The sequence below is a fragment of the Passer domesticus genome, chromosome 6 (genome assembly GCF_036417665.1).
Source record: "Passer domesticus isolate bPasDom1 chromosome 6, bPasDom1.hap1, whole genome shotgun sequence".
Classification (NCBI taxonomy): domain Eukaryota; kingdom Metazoa; phylum Chordata; class Aves; order Passeriformes; family Passeridae; genus Passer; species Passer domesticus.
In genome coordinates this window covers 28,069,567-28,084,526 of record NC_087479.1, presented here as the reverse complement: position 1 = coordinate 28,084,526, position 14,960 = coordinate 28,069,567, and the positions used below count along the sequence as shown (strand labels likewise).

Sequence of the window (14,960 nt, the reverse complement as noted above, 5' to 3'; positions counted from 1 at the left end):
GTTTAGGTCAGTGTAGTGGTTCTGAGCCATTAAGTGCCTTTCAGGTAGTATCATGGTGAAAAGTGAATGCATGTATGACATACACAGTAATATATAGAAAGTACTTTTCAGATTTACTGAGACTGAGCATGATAGCAGAATGAAAATTTAAAAAGGAAAACCAAGGTCTGTGCTTTGACTAGCTATCAATATAACATAAGTAACTAAAATTGAAAATTAGGAAAGTAATTTTGGCCTCTACAGAATAAGACTTTGTTCGGAAGGTACTTTACATGCTTAATGTATGATTTATCACCTTTTGTTCTGAAATTCATTGATGTGGTTGGAAAAGTTAAACAATCAACACAGGCTAATAATTACAAATGTTAGTAGTCCCTATAACAGAAGTGTGACAAGTTCTTGCTCCACTTGCACTAAAGGATGTACTTATTTCATTATACAGGTAGCAGCTTCTGAAACCTACAAGAATAGTATGTGTTTTTCATTAGTGGGCAGAGGAAACACTGGATGAACCCTTGCCAATGCAGCTCACATTAGAACTGGAAAGATTCCAGAAATACAAAATGTAGAAATTTCATCTTCTCCAAACTTCTGTGACATACCGACTGTGAAATAAGTTGCTGGAGAGCATAGGACTTACACATGTTTCACCAGAGACTTGATAATGAAAATGTATCAAACAGCTTAAAATGTGCACCTAGTAAATATATGTGATAACTGTAAGAACTCTCTTTCGTTCAGAGCTAGACTAAATTAATATTTTTTGATAGGCAAGATATCTGGTATTTATTTCAACACCCTTTAGTTTGCCTTTTATACTGTTCCCACAAGACCGACACACTTGCCACGTAATAATAATAAAGCAGATTTCTTAAAAGAAAAGGAAAAAAAGGAAGAAATTGAATCTCTATATTCATGGTTACAAAGTGTTTGCATATATTACCCATGAATGACCAGGGAAATCCTAGGTATAATCACACATTGGAATTTTGAAAGGAATAGTGAGAAGATGAATGCAAAAAATAAGGCCATAAGAATGTAAAGAATATGGCAAATAAAAACAATGGATAAAAAACAAATGTAGCTTGCTAGATGCATATATGGAGTTTCTAAAATTCATATTGAAGCATAGCAAATCATTGATTTTCAGGTTATCAGTTAAAATTCAAAACCAACTACATTTTATTCAATGGCTGATGTCATTAACATTTGCTTTTATGAAGAAAAAAAAGGTGTTTTTAAAAGAACTAACTGTGTTTATTAAGATTTCCAGAATGTATGTTTCAGTGCACTCACAGTACTACCAAAACCAAAGACTTAATTCCACAGCAGGAAGAGATACTTTCCCTTTTGCTTTGTAGTTCAGTAATGCTACCGCTTCTGAAGCGATAAATGTCTGATAAAATTCCTCTAAATGGGTACTAACTATAACTATTGAAAGTGATGCACACTTGGATTCTTATTTCAGGTCCAGCAAATACCTGCCTACATGACTTCCTAAAGAAAAGATTGAGAAGTATTCAGGACACTTCTGTAGTCTGATGACCCGGGTAGCCTGCCCCATGGGGCCAGTTTTGTTTCAGACTTGCTGCTCTGAATAGAGTGGACTACTAAGTTATGTTTCCCATTTTACAGGGAGGACTTTGTTGTGAAGGGGGAAGGTTTGGAGAGAGGATTACGAATACAAGGAAATTCTTCTGTCTCTTCTGATGAAGCTGTAACCTTTTTCTAAAGCACACATTGAATCCCAATCTAGAAGCCAGATTACCTGTTTCTAATAAATGATTCATGACCTCAGGCATCCTACAATCTGTTTCTTCACACAATTTATGCAACAGTAAGGGAAAAAAAAACCAACCCCTATGTCTGTTGATTTTCAGTCTAGGTCTTAATTTCCTTATCTTATGCACTGGAGGCAAAATAACAAATTAGACCAGATAAATGTCTTTTATCACTATTATTCTGATTAAATTTATTAAGGAGTCCCTTGGAGTTTTGCCTGGCAACTGTGAAACAGGGCGATGCTACAGTGTACTGCTGCTCTGACTTCAGCATCAAATTAAACAAAGCATATGTTCCCTCTATGCAGCTGAGTTTTGGTGGGTGCTGTGATGTAATCAATGGGTCTGCAGATGCAATGGGTGCCCTACAGAGACTAAGCCCAGTGAGTTTCAGGCGTTCCCTTGGGGAGAGTGGTTGGAGTCTGAAAGCTCAGACAGCAACCACTGCAGCGAGCCTCCTTTGGCTAATTGCAAGCTTCTGGGAAGTACCTTTGGCCTGTGTTTTTGTACACAAGGTCATTCTAAATGTGATGTTATTTTAATGCATTTTTAAAAAATACCTGTAAATGAAGAATTTCTTCCGTCTGTCAAATTGAAGACTTAAAAAAAAGATTTCTGGTTTGAAAGAGAATAAACTTTCATATACTGACTTATCATTTTCAGAATACCTTGCCCAGAGGTTATCCTAAAAATGGGTAATTTTTAAAAATCATATTCGAAGGAACAAATTTTTCAGAAAGCATTTTGATATTTTGGGGAGGGAAGTGACTGTGACAAGCAAATGTTTTTCAAGACCTGCAGGTGTGTAATTGTAATGAACACTTATGGGAAACATACACTTCAATGATTATTATTTTTCAGAAAATAAATTTTTTGGGAAAAAAACCCTAACACAGTATTTCCTGGCATCACTATATAAAAAAAGAGCCAGATTTTGAGAGTTCATTATGTTCATATGTAGATTTTGTTTTATGGTTCTAATTTTATTCTAATGTGTCATATTCAGGAAAAATATTTGGTTAATTAAGAGTATGTTGTAAGGTAATTTTATGTCAAGAGGACACTTTATCTACTATTATTTATTGTATATGATGCTTTTGTTGTTCTAAAGCCAGGTAGATATCAGTATATATCTTCCACCTATTTCTTTTTAAAAGAGAGAGTGATTGCTGTTTGATTTTTTGCAGGCATCATAAATACCTTATATGCAGCAACTCTTGCAAATACTTCCACTTCCTTAGAAAGTTTTTCTCTTGTTCTAGAAATTTCAGCAACTTATCATTTCCTTGCAAAAACCATGCTGAAGTTCATTTGCATTTAATTTTTCTATTTTAATTCTGTAAAATAGTGAGGGCGCAGTTTATATTTGCACTCTCAATTCCATTTTTATTTGTTTCTTTGAAGGACAAATGACTTGTCAATGAAAATATTTGCTACAAATAGTCACTTACATGTGTACTTAGAAACCAGCAAAGAATCCAAGTCTTCATACTTAGTGATAATAGTAAAATTGTTTCATATTAAAGTAGTGCCTTGAAATGAAATAAAAATCTGTATAGATGTGTCAATTCAGTTAAAAAATCATTTTCTTAAACTCTAGCAAGGGTTAGTAATTTTTTCTGTTCAGAAATTATGAGCTTAATAGAGTAATATAATAAGCTTTAAGGTTTGTCATGTTCTAAATAGTCTACAAGGAGAAACACATCAGAAATGTAGTTACCTGCACGGTGAGTTGGTCTGTGTGAAGACTGCTATGGATGGATAATAATTTTATGTGTTATGGAAACACAAGGCATGAAATTATGAATTAATATCATGTCAAAACAAGCTTGAATAATGGAACGATGACATGGGGAGCAAATGTAAGATTGATGATCTTGTAAAGCATCCCAGTGAAGAGCCTTACAAGAGCTGAAATACTTCCATGTCACACCACAAGCATCCCTAAAACCTACAAACTACAGCTCAGTTGTTTGGTTTACAAATGAAGACAGACTGCTGTGATGTTTTCCCAAGGCAATGGGCAATCTCTGCCCTGGTGTCTGTCCCCATTCTCTTTGGATGCATGTGCCTGCTGCTCTCCCAATGCCACCTCCAGCACTGCAGTGAGACGTGGGAGGAAGCAGTGTGGGCTTCTTTGAGCAGAAAGAACTAAACTCAAAGCAACCAACATAAACCAGCTAACAAAAGCACCAGGCTTTTAGGAACTGGGGAAACAATGTTCAGCTGAATACCTCAGGTTTAAAGGCTTTGTGCTTTGTGCTCTTTGCTGTGGTCCTCCATCTCCAAATAATAGGGTGCTATGTGACTCAGGGCTTCAGACCCTGGAAGCCTGAAGATATATTCTAAGCTAGAAATCCCCGCTTTTCTGGAAAAGTCTTGAAGTATTAAGGCTGACATTTTAAAATGAGGCAATGAGAATTTTGGCGTTGTCTCTGGATAGTTAAGGAGCAAAGAAAACGCATTTCTCCTCTTTTATGGAAACATTAATCACAAGCATTTTAATTTCTCTCCAATAACAGCTTTAATGCAAAATGTCTGCCTTCCAAATTGTAATGAAGGAAAGTTTTGAATCTCTCAGTAACAGTGATCCTAGGTTTGGTTGTTTTCTGTAATTTCAACTTTAAATCTGGACAAGAAGCAGGCTTGAAACTACATTTCTGAGCTTCATTCTTTTTTTGCTCCATAGTCTAGTTTGCAAGTAAGGGAACATAGATGCCAGTGAACCAGCTCTGAGATCAGTTTGGCTCACTATTTACTGATAAGGAAGGAAGAGACTTGATAGGACAAATCTGAAGATGGCATTGTATCAGAATAATATTTCATTTAAACGCTTCTTAGCTTTATGTTTAAGAAAGTTTTCATAGCAGGGCTTTAAGATACTAGAGTTTAAACACACCTGAAGTTCAAAACACCTGAACTCTCAAACATCTGAGAACTGATTTTCCATTTCAAGCAGAAGAAATCTGTGTTAATGTTTCTGCTCCTACAACACACTTTGTAAGAATGGTACACTGAATATAATATTTGACTAAGCTCCATTTTGTTTATGCTATTTTTGCTGGTTTAATGTTTTAATAGAAAAAATTATATTACTGCTGCAACTTTAGTTGCATTTTAAGTGAGAATTCTAAATTTATAAGGAACAATCTGTTGCTTGACTTTCTAATTTCAAAAATTGCAAGCAGTCCATTATAAAATCTGCTCCCTCTCAACTGGTGTTTCTCAATGCTTAAAACTTAGGGGGCTAGATTATTATCAAGATATCCCCTCAAGACATGGTTTCTTCTAGAGAAGGCTCTTAGCTGATGCATGTAACAGTGCAACTGTTTGTGCAATACTTAGGCTTGGTTTTGTCTTATGGGTTCTCTTGCTCTTGGATCTCTGTGCCAAGAAATTGCCCAAGCTTATCTGCCACTTCTGTCTGCTCCTTCAGTGCTGCGTAGAAGAATCAATTTGGTACACTTTCAAGTGTCATTTCTGTGAACAGCAAAATACTTGATGCCAGTAGCTGGTGCTCCAGAGTACACAGCTGGCATCCCAGGCTTTTGTAAAGCTGGTTTAACTTCTGCAATGCCCAGAAAATGGTGCTCTTTGTGGAGCACTCTCAGAAATGTCCACAGATTCAATGAATTTACTTGAAAATATATTTCTATGCAGATTTCTACTTTTTCAGAGGTTTGCCTAATGCTTCTATTTTAATTGGTTTGCAAGTCCTTTTTGTTCACTGTGTTCCATGCCTGAAATAGAACCCCATCTTAGTAGGGGTGGCAATAATACTCAAACCAAGGTGTCTGAGTCTGGTTAGGCACCTTATGTTTATTGAAATGAAATTTCCATTTGTAAAAGTACTTAGACAACTTAAGTGCAGATGGTTTATTTTCTTACCTTGCCTTGAGGAGTTATCAGTTGTGGTCAGAGGTACCTAATTTAGCAACTTACTACACATGGAAATGTATTTCTGCAAAAAAAAGGTAACACTAAAAAACCTAGACAAGATTATTCCTAAGGATCTGTTAATGGGCTAAAAATGACGACCAGGGCTCAATGAAGTAACTGGGAAATAAGAGGTATTGATATTTGATAGATAATTTTCTCCACAGTAAATTTAAAGAAATGTGCATTAAGCATTAAGAAAAATAGAATGTTTTCCTGAAAATGGCATTTTAAAACATGAAAACTGATTCAGCTGAAGTGTTCTAAATTTTAGCTGCCTTTAGCTGTCTTTCTACATGTTCTTCCTGGTAGGATTAATACACAAACACAATAATTCCCGTTCCAGTCAGACGCTAGTATGAGGAGTGTATAGAGAGATTGTAGCCATATAATTCCCACTAGCTTCAATGATGGTATTTGCTATGTAGCATTAAGAAACCAAGAATTTAACTAGACATATTGGCTGATGTGATCTATGCTATGAATGAGATGAAAATTAAATGGGATCATGTTCATTTAACAGCCATAATTTTAGGCTCTAACTGTATGCTTACATATGTCTGATTGTCATGTTGCAGTATACTAAAGGCTCTAAACTATCCTTAATTTCATGTGAAGAACTGGGGATAGCTGCTGTCCTAGAGCAGGTATTGTTCCCATAACCTACTGAGGGTTTTAAGAATGGATATCCTAAAAGAATTTGTGTTTTTCAGAGGCATCGATTACATTCCTGTATGTGCAAAACCAGAATTCAAAACACACACCAAGAGTTTTACATTCTCCAATTTCTACTGGGGAGAGTGGGGGAGCAACTACTTTCTGAATTCTTTTTTGCTCTCTATAATTAGTGTTCAGCTTTTAGAATTGAGAGCATCACAGAATTTTTTTTGTTAATAGTTTTTTCATGATAATTTAAAATTCATATATCACAAAGAATCCTGTTGCTTTTTGATAGAAAAAAAGAGTGCAAAAGTAAGTAAGTATTTGAATGTAGTCTTATTTTTAGGGTTGTGAAGAAAAATTAAAAAATTGAATTTAGCTTCAGTATTTTTCAAATTATTCTAACTCAAATTTTTACTAGTCTAACACAATAAAATGCAAACAATGTAAACAAGTGCTAGTGATGTCATTCAAGGAAGTTTTCTCATGCTCTTAGTCCATTTGGTGAAGTAAAGACATGGCAGGGTAGATGATTAAGTATTCAGGTTTGCTAACATAGCAGATACTCTGGATCTTATATTAAGTTTGTGAAAATGACTCATATTTTTGACTGCAGTGAAGCTAGATCAGTGGCACAGATCCAATTCTCTCTCCCTATATATATATATCTTACATTACTTACTAGTTATATTAAAATTCCAGGGGGTGTTTTGAGAAATGGTGGTCTCAGTCTAGATACATATTATTGTATTGTAGGTATTCATTTAGAACAATAACACAAATCTAAGAATGCTTCATGTTGCAACATAAGAGTTAATGCATAATTTTTTTTTAATTTAGAATCAACATTTGAAACTCTATTTTTCTTTATGTTTAACACCCTGTTTGAATTGGTTCCCTCTTTCTAATTTCTGCCAATGGTAATTTTCATTAAGACGCAGGAAGGTTAGAGGGTTTTTTGTTTGAAATGATAACAATTTACATACTTCTGCCACAGTAGTGAGAGAAAGAAGGATCTGTCCTTCAGTCTGTTCATAGTATAGTTACAAAAAAAGAGAAAAGTATAAACACTGAATTCCTGAGCTTGCTGTGAGATGGAAGGTCATTAACAGGGCACTTGAGCAGATTGGTATTACAGTCAATTGAGACGCTGAAACATCCTAAATGGGCTAATGCAGCAACTAAGTGCTTCTTAAATTCCAGAACTTTTACTTGAGCAGAGTATTCATGTCTAAAGTGAATTTCCATTTCCTTTAGTAAATGCTGTTTTTATATAGTCATAGTTGAAGAGGCAACACAGTGTAAACACAGCAGTTTGATTCTATCGCCACAGCGGCACTAAACTAATTTGTCAAGTTATAAACATGAAATCTGAGTCTCTGCTAAAAATTTATTTTCCACATTGAATTAATAGAAGTGGCAGGAGTTTGTGTGTTAATATATACATGCACTGTCAGTATAGCCCTGTCAGACTAATCAGCATGCAAATAGGAATGGTTTCATCCTTTGGGAAGTCTTACCATTATCTAATCAATTCAGCACTATAGAAAGGGCAAATTAGATTTCACTTAACTTCATGTAAATTCATCAGGAAAGAGGAAAACACATGGTGTTTTATTTTGTTTGTAGCCAGCCTAGTAATAAATTTTCTTTATATCTAGCTGTATTTTGTTTATGTAAACATTAAGGTACTGTTTGTAGCTCTGTCTATGTCATTCAAAAGTTGTTAGAACTTTATTTGAGGGACAATAGAGAAAGTGACTCCCCGTGTATAAATTCCTATATGAAAGACGATATCTTCATGATTCTTCATAGTAAATAAGAGGACCTCGTGTAGTTTTAATTGTGAAGACTGCAGGTGGAAGAAAAGGGCATCTAATCTAGTGGAAAAAAACCAACCAGCCTTTTTAGCTGTTTTTTGTGGACAGATTAGACCAAATGCAGCAGCTGCTGAGTGATAACAATAGCAAAGTCTGAAGTTTTCAGAATGCTAGCACTCTATTTGGCAATACTGAATGTACTGGCATGCTTGCATGGGAATCATATTTCCATCAATTAAAAATATGTTCTTTTAAAAGTTTAAACAGTCTGTGAACCAATATGAAAAAATATCCTAAGGTAGGACTAGGATGTCTGGCAAATGTCATTTGCTGAGCCTTTCTGTAGCTATTTTTCTATTGCTAGATCATTCCTTTAGCCAAGGTTATAATTTTTGTAACAGAAGACAAAAGAGAATACATGGCTATGCCTCAGCTGCCCCAATTTACTTGAACACCTTTTGAGACTGGGCTCATGCTAAGGCTGTGATTTGAAGTTGCTGAGAGCAGCATCTCTTTTGCTGACTGTGATAGAAGGCTATCTCAGAGGAGGGATAGCTATCAAACATCCAGGAAAGAGCAGAAAAGCAGGTCTATCTTAGTGTCAATTCTTTGTTGACTTGTGTGAGTCAGAGAGCTCATTTAGTGTTTCATGCATTACCACTTATATGTGTAAACAATTCCCTCATTGCATTTTGTGCAGCAGTGCAGACCTTAGTGAATGAGTGCAACTATGACCTGTTCCTTTCCTCCAAGTGAATCTTTAACAAGTTTTTCCTAATTTCAACAAGCAGGTTCTAAACTAGGTGGGTTTCCCTTTTGTGTGCTTACCCTCCCAAAGTCTGTTGCTGTTAGAGACTTCACAAGGATGGCCTAAACAATTTGAAAAATTGAAGGCTCTCATGCTTTAAGGACCAAAGCACGAATCCAGCGATGCACTCAGGTGTGTTAAGGCCACTCACAGGCATGCCTAGAGCTAGTGCTTTCAGTCAGAGCCTGCTCAGATGTATTGCTCTTATCTGAGGCCATATGTTGCACTAATTCTATGTAAAGGCCAAGACTAGGGCAGAGTCAACTGTTGTTAATAGCTTTCCCTTTTTGCCCCTCTTTCCAATAGAGCTGCTTCACTTGGGAAAAGCAGAGAAAAGAAACAAGGAAGACTATCTGTCTATACAGTAAATCAATAGAAGGAAAATAAAGAACATTTTGAAATAGATTTTTAAAAAGTGTTTCAAAGGAAGGATAAACAGATATCTAAATGTATACAAAACTTGAAACTCCATATTTTGAAATAGAAAAATAATTTCAATTGCTTTACTGAATATTTTAAACATGAAATCAATTTATTTAATAGCAGGGTCTTTGATTTCTAAGTTGTACTGTACCTGGATAGGTAATTTTGACTACTTGTCTTAATTATCTGAATGTGAGCACATTTTCCAACTGGTAAGACAAAAATCAAATTTCAGTAAATTTTGTCTTTTCTTTAATAACTTGGTATTCTGAGGTATCAAATTCCAAAGATTCTTTTCTAGCTTCCAGATTTGCACTCTTATCGGTATGTTTGTGTACTACAAATGATGATGTCAGTGTCTCAGACTAACATATTAGCCATTATTTCACCTTTCCAGAGCAGTGTTTCCCTTCTCTGCGAAGCCAGAGACAGCATGTGTTTATATGCACAGCAAGGCTGATGTGCACTGGATTTATGGCACAAAAATGGATGTCCAATGTCTCCAGTGACGCTACACCAGAGGTACATCAGATATACTGTGTCATCAAAACAGGATAAAGTGGTCCCTTACTCTGCTGTTTGAACACCTTAAAATTTGACCAGAGATGCTTGTACCCATGGTAGGAAGCGTAAAGCTGGAATTACTAAAGCAAAATACAAAAAAAGCAAGTGTGTGGTAAATGACATCTGAAAACCATATGTTCAGACTCAAACTCATACTCAGGGCTTGTTTGGGTGTTTTGTGTTTTGTTTTCCTGAGTTTTTTGTGGTTTTGTTTTTGTTTTGTTTTGGGGTTTCTTTTTGTCATTTAGACTCTTGCCTAAATGGGATTGATTTAATAGACACAAATAAAATCCTGCTTAAAGTGTTTGTAGTTGTATCTGTGCAAGATTGGTGGCCACTCCTAAAAATAGACATGATTAAAAAAATTTATATATTTTTGGCTGTTCACTGAAAGCTGAGGAAGAAAAGATAGATACCCAGGGTAGGCAATGTTCTATGTCACAACAGGAAATGCTCTTTATTATATTTATTTTGTCTCAGTGGGAAGAAGTCTGTGGAGGAAGAGGAGTTTTTGTAAGATACCTCAAATCAGCAGCCATGTCTAAGGATGGTGCTGTCATTTGCATTTTTCAGTTTGTACATCTTGAGTCTAAATTTATGTTAAAGTTAGTCTCAAATCACATTGGTCTGCTGGCATATTATGGTGCAAAATTAATTTCTCAGAAGATCTCATTTCAGCTATCATGTAACATTCTGCTTACCCACTGATCTTTTCAACTTTTGAGTCTCTGCACTTCTTCCCCTACCATGGTTTTGTTGCCACCTATTACAGCTGTAATGTAAACACAGTTTACTGCTAATAGTTTCTTATCTTCAGTAACAGATTATATGCTTTGAAGAAACACTATGTTCTTCCAGTAGTTTCTATTATGTCTTGTAATTTACATCTCCTTCATCTTTTACTATACGTATTTTTTAAACCAGTAGATATGCTACATGGTTTTACTTGAAATTTGATTTGGATAAGCACTTCAGGAGTTTAAAAAAGCTTAATAAATAGGTAAAAATTAAATTATTAATAAAATCTTAAATATGTTTGCATGTCAGTAGACGTATTCCCATTATCTTTAAAATATGGTTTCTGAACCACTAAAAAAGCTGTCATATGACAAGAAAATAGACAGAAAAAAGCTGGTGCAAAAACTGGTGAATAAAAATTCAAGATGAATTATAGGAAAACATTTTAAAAGATTATTAAATGTCTTAACTATGGCCTCTTACAGTTATTCTTAGAAGACAAATAATTTCTGGATTTCTAGTTCTGCACAGGACATGGGAGCAGTGAAGAGCAGACTTTAGTTGATCTGACAACAGCAGTGTTTTCAAACCCTAACAGGAAAACGAAAAAAACCTTCTAAAATTACATTAAATCCTATCCCTTGGATGTCATTTTATGAAACATGGTCAAAAAAGGTAAAAAATCAAATACCAGCCTGCTTTTTGGTCAGGCGTGAGGAATTTAAAACGTTTACTGCTTAAGTCCATGTGTTACACTCATTACCAATTTTAAGAAATAAATGGAAAGAAATTTCCCAGTATTATTTAAAAGCAATACATTTGCTTCAAGCCTAACTACTTAATTTTAAGTGATTTGCTTGTTATTGCCTGTATGCTGCACAGAGTGACTCAAAAGAGTGCTTAATTTATATCCAATGAACGTTTTACTACAGTGTCTTTTTATAAGGAGAGATGCGAAACAGCTGTGGATGGGTAGGAGGGCCTTTTCAGAACCTAGAGACAGTATTATCAGGTAGCAAGTGCTTGTAAAATCTTTTAGAGCTACTCTGGTTTATTTTTTGAAGAAAACTTTGCTTCTGTTTTGCAGAGGAAAAGAGATAAAAATTTTGAGGACTCTCCTGTGACTACATCACTACTACAAAGTAAATGGACTTTTTTTCTGCTGGATGGTAAAGTTATGTTGAGAACAGCCATAGCCAGCAAGAAAAGTCTTGAGATCAACTCTCATCTCATCTCATCTCATCTCATCTCATCTTATCTCATCTCATCTCATCTCATCTCATCTCATCTCATCTCATCTCTGTCTCTGCAGAGTGAAATCAGCACACTGTAACCAGTTTTCATCATGGTATAAACAATGTGTATTAGGTTGAAGTTGCAAAATTTTGTAACATGCAGTATTTTGCATGCTCATTTTTCTTCTCTAACTGACTTTCTAATCCTTAAATCACAGCAGAACCAAGTGTATGGCTGCCAGCTAACTGGACTAGGTTAACCAAGCTTGCCTTAGTTCAAGAAGTGTTTGGACAACTCTGTGAGACAGGGTGTGATACTTGGGACTCTTCTGTGCAGGGCCAGGGGCTGGACTTTGATGGTCCTTATGGGTCCCTTCCAACTCAGGATATTCTATGAGTTTAGTCTAGGGTTTGATGAGTAGTAAGTATCTCATCTTATACAGCCCACAGTGCAGGATGCAGTGATTACACTTCCAGTTTCACAATACATTAACAGGACTAAAATGTTACTTCTCACATGATATTAGATAATGCAACCACTTTAAAAAATACCTCAGTGGTTTCATAGAACCAAAAGACTTCTGAAAACACCAGTAAGACAAAACATTTAAGCGATTTTTAAAAATTAAGCACCAATCATGTCACAATTTGGTTTTATGATGGGATATAATAAATAATATTATATATTTTATAATATATTTTTTATACAGGAGTGAATATATTCAAAATTAACTATTCCTGATTAATTTTTTGTATTATAAAACTTTACACTGATTTAAATGAAGTATTACTAATATTCCTATTTAATAAAATCTAGGATGAAAAATATCTCATGAGGGGTTGTATAATAGGTCTCAGTCATTTATTTTCTGATACAATTATCAAAATTCAAAGTAAGTTTCAGAATGTGAAAAAAGCAACAGAAAAATAACATTAGTAATTTTTTTTTTCCAGGGATGAGGAATTCACAGCCATTAAGTTTATCTCCTTAAGTCACACACACACAAAAAAAGAACTGAAGATAAAAAGAATTTTATTTCCTTGTGGATTAAAACATTATTCATAAAAATTTATGAGACACACAATTTGTATGAAAATTATGTGACTGAGACAGGAATGAACAATTTAAAACAAGTCAGTTGGAATAAATAGCTTTTATAGAATCTCAGAATGGTGTAGGTTGGGAGGACCACTGGAGGTCATCTAGTGCAAGGCAGCTCCAGCAGGGCCACCTAGAGCTGGTTGCTCAGGACCACATCCCCATGGCCTTGGAATACCTCCAAGGAGGAAGGGCCCACAACCTCCTTGAGCATCCTCAGTCATCCTCAGAGTTAAAAAGTGTTCCCTGATCAGAGGGACTCTCCCTCAGTTTGTGCTCATTGCCTCTTGTTCTGTCACAGGGCACCACTGAAGAGTGCCTGGCCCTCTCTGCTTTGCACTTTTGAGCCAGGTGTTTATAGACATTGATAAGATCCCAAAAGACATCAGATAAATTACATGAGAAAAACTATATTGTAATTAGATAGATAAACAAGTATAAATTTCTTGCTGCATTGAAGATAAATGTATGGACTAATTGAATGTTTTTATTTTGTTCTGAAAACTTCCCAGAATATTCTATCACTTCTAACACTCTTAAATATCCTTCTCCCAGACTTATAAAATGTGGATTACACTAACAAATTTAGTGGCAACAAAGCAGGTTTTGAGCTATATTTCTCAACAGAGCATCAAGAAAAGGCACTATGCAATTGATGAAGTAGAATGGTCATGCATCATAAAACCAGTTCATCTGTAATCCTTCTTACCTTAATACCCCTGGAATGAGACTGAAGTCATTATACTCAGGCTTTTGTACACTGGTGAGTACACAGCCTTTCTGAAATCAAGGGTGTCACTTCTGTATTCATTTAATTCTTTTGTCGGACCTTTAAAAAGTGATTTTAATGGCTCTTTGAAGACTAAAAAGGAATAAAACTGGTAAAAAAATGTACATTTTAAAACATTTAAATGGGTCATATACTGAGCAAACTGTTCCTAAGTGAATTATGAATTTAGCAAATTTTCCTTTCTCCCAAGCCCACGTAGATTCTGTCAGGAATATCCATGAATAGACTTTAAGTAGTTCATTATTTTTAATTTAATTTCAATACTTGCAAGAGTGTCATGTACATATACCATCAGACTGCTGCAAATTTACAGGCTGCTTGGAATATAGAATCCTTTCCCATCTCTGAGAGATTAAGACATTTTTGTTCCTTGAAACTAGTCTGCCTTGGCCCCTGGAAAATCATCATTTTAGGGGCCCATGTGGAAGGAAAGCTCATTTAAAAGTCAAAAGCCTTAGTTTGTCTACTTTGACTATTTAAAGCCTATCTTAAATATCTATGGGATATCCTCGTACACTCAAAAAATCTGACTTATTGTCTTGGATTTTTGCTGAAGAACCCTTCTTGATTAGGCTCTCCCCCCCTTCCCCCCCCCCCCCCCCAAATCCATGTCTTTTATTTATTTCAAGGTTTGTGAAGAATTAATTGGGACTTTTTTTTGTTGCTGTGGCACAGATTGTAGCCAAAATCAGTATTTTGTCCTCCTTTAATGTCTCCCAGCTTCCTACAACACAGATACGAGATTCTCATCTTATCCCTTTATCTAGCTGCAATTCTGATCTGTTTTTTGTTTCTTTCCTAAGGTATCATTTGTCCTGTTAGCATTCCTAAAACATGAATGAAAGAAGAATAAAGGTTAAAGAGCTTTCAGGATGGATGCAAAAGCCAAGCTCTTGCCCACATATAGCTATGCATCAGATTATTAAAGAACTTGCTCTCTGTTGGTGTTTGTACCAACAAATCTCAGATACAAAACCCTTCCTGAATTTTTACTGAGCAATTACTCAGAGCAGCAAATGCCATTAATGTAAAACTGTGGTTCCCAGCTGCAGAACTCCTCCAAGTCAGCTGGTAGTCAAAGTAAGGTGGTGAGACTGAAAAGTGGC

General features: G+C 35.4%; 1 long non-coding RNA gene across 4 annotated transcripts in view; it reads left to right on the top strand.

The window, feature by feature from the left end:
• The window catches only part of LOC135302961 (uncharacterized), a 30,908-nt gene extending 29,171 nt beyond the window's left edge, over nt 1-1,737 (top strand). For all 4 annotated transcript variants that reach the window (XR_010364506.1, XR_010364505.1, XR_010364504.1 and 1 more), the window contains one exon: nt 1,636-1,737. This is a non-coding gene — a long non-coding RNA (uncharacterized LOC135302961). The remainder of the gene's footprint in view (nt 1-1,635) is intronic.
• The last annotated feature ends 13,223 nt before the right edge of the window (nt 1,738-14,960 follow it).